Genomic DNA, 2,709 nt, shown 5'->3' on the forward strand with positions numbered 1-2,709 from the left:
TCTCTGCCCTCTCAGACTCTTCTTCCCTAACTTTGCAGTTTAGGTCTAGAAGAGATTTGATGTTTTGAGAGGTGGTTGACCAGGAGACCCGGTGAAAAACCTGTCAAGTCTAGAGATGAGTGTGGGGCGGAGCCTGAAGGCAGGGAGTGCCAGCGCCAGGCCAGGCGGGGAGTTGGCGGAGCAGGGCAGCAGGCACCAGAGGCCCCAGGCTGGGTGGGAGGTCGGCTGGGCTGCTTGCTGACATCAGGACTGGTGAATGCATAGGGAGTTCAGGCTGGTTCATCAGCTCTCACCTCCCTCACAGCCTGGCATGGGGGCAGGACCAGAGGTAGAGGATAGTTGGGGCAGGGAGCCTCTGGAAGCTCCCTGGGCCCAAGAGCACAGCCTCATCCTCACCCTATGTGTCACAGAGCCAGCTCAAAGGGTGCCTTGGTCCCCGGCCCCATCCACTCATCATCCCAGAACTTCCCCTTCTAGCCCTCTTTCCTCTTCTCCTTTCCTGGGCCCTAGGACCCTCTTCCTCGTGTGCTCTGCCTCTCTTCTCCCAGTTTTATCTCCAGCTCCTGACTCAATTGCTTAGGGAGAGGAGCCAAGGAAGATGGTTTGATTCTTGCACCTCTGCCTCCCCAGAACCCCCAGCGAACCCCTCTTGGCCTTTGACATTCCTGGCTTTGCCCTGTACAGAGCCTTGCCTTGCCCCAAACAACACTTCCTAGATATTCTCTGAACGGATCAAAGGAACTCATCTGAGGGATGGGTGTTGGTATCTCCTCCCAAGAAGGCAGAGCCCAGCGTGCCATCATTCTTTGGAGAAGCAGTGAGAAGGGCTGACCTCTGCCCTTCACCCCATAGGCTGCACTCCGTTACCTACTCCGGAACTTGCCCAGGTGCAAACCAGTTATGGGGCTGCGAATAAAGCTGCCTAGCGCCAATGCTTCCACACAAGGCCTTGCTGCAGTTGTGACTGGCCCTGTAGTAAATAGGTACTGGGCTTTTGGGACTGAGACTAGAGTCTTTGAACTCTGGGCTCCTGTGCTCAAATCTGTAGGGACGGAGAGTGCTGTCTGAGGCAGCAACTGCTGCAGCGTCTCACTGTCTATATCACAGTTTCCACCCAGAGAAAGAATGTGGGAGTGGTTTGGCTCACCCTGTCCAGACGGCTACTTGGAACACACTTACACACACACATGCACGCCTTTTTGGCACTTAGCTTTCTCATATGAAATATCTGCTGGGAGGCTCTTTGGATTAGGTAACTCAGTGTTCCTTCCTGTCCCTCTGGGGGAGAAGAGTGGGGTGCTAGGCATTTGGCATCAAATTCTCAGTTCCTTGGGTTCGGTCCAGGAGGGTCTGGACCACAAAGAACATTGGAAATGGACCTTGACAGGACAAACCTTTCAAAACCATCTCATTCCTGTGCTTGCCACTGGGTGGGCTGCCTTCCAGGTGGGCCAGGCTGCAGGAGAAGACTCATTTGAAAAAGCTCCCCCCTCCCCAAGTTATGATGCTCCCATTTTGTTTCTTTTTTGAAATTTCATCTAACATTCGAGCTCTGGTGGCATAATGGTCTTAGGGAGCTGTGCATGACGTTAACTCAAAGCCTTTGGCTCTCTGGTGATTCCATCTACTAGCAGCTCCATGGGAGAAACACGGGCGATCTCCTCATGCGGTTTACAGCCTCTGAAAACCTGCTGAAGGGTCAGCTATGAGTTGATTTCAATTCGTGGGCAATGAGTGCATCAATGAAATTTGAAATACACTATGAGGAAACGTATCTGTGCTCATCGCCCTGAGGCAGTAATTGTTTCTCTTCTTTCCCTCTACTGTGATAGCAGCCGGGTGGATTTGGAAGGGGACTATCTGGGTTCACACTGGAAGCTGAGAGGAGTGGGAGCCCTAGCCTATGGATAGACCAGGGACTGACCCTGATGAGAGGGGGAAATGATTGATCTCAAAGTCACCCATCCCAGAAATGGCAGATTCAGCCCCAAGCACATCCATTTGTCCTCAGCCATCTCAGTGTCCTTAAGAGGCACCTCCTGGTACACCTGGATCCCCTCCTGAGCACCGATGACATGGCACAAAGATTTAGCTGCAATAAGTGGGGCTGGAAGGGGAGAACGCATACTTGCAAAGATAAGTAGGGCAGCACACCACCACCCGGCTTCTCTCTTCAGTCTTAAAAATAGGTGTTAGAGGTTCCAGGCGAAAGCCTTCTACGTAATACACGCATGTGATAGAGGTACCTACAGCACAAAGCGGGCAGCGATGTGCACAGGGTTAGGGGTAGGGTCGCAGTACTGATGGCTGCAGGTGCTCCAGCAGTCCAGGAATCCGCAGAAGAGAGCCCTGCGGGAATGTCTAAACTGCGAAAGTTCTCTCCAAAGTCTATTTGGGGGGTTAGGCCTTTTTCCGTGGGCCGGTAGCCGCTCCCCTTTGCTCTGAGGAGGCTCGGCTCGGGGTCTTCCAGATCGTGATTCGGCGGGTCTCCAGGGGTCCGGTGCCCCAGAGGCGGCTCGCAGCGAGTCCGGCCCCGCCCCTTGCGCCCCGCCCCCCACGCAGCGCCCTGTCCCGGAGCTGGAGGGCCCGCCCCTCCGGCCGCCCTCCGGGCCAAGCCTGCCTCAGCCGCCAGTCTCGGTTGTGAGCTGCAGAGCTTGGATCTCCCGCGTCCTGCCGGCCCACTTCCAGACCTGTGCGCGCTACCCGGCC

The sequence above is a fragment of the Elephantulus edwardii genome, unplaced genomic scaffold (assembly GCF_000299155.1).
Source record: "Elephantulus edwardii isolate Elephantulus edwardi_28Jun2011 unplaced genomic scaffold, EleEdw1.0 scaffold00267, whole genome shotgun sequence".
NCBI lineage: Eukaryota > Metazoa > Chordata > Mammalia > Macroscelidea > Macroscelididae > Elephantulus > Elephantulus edwardii.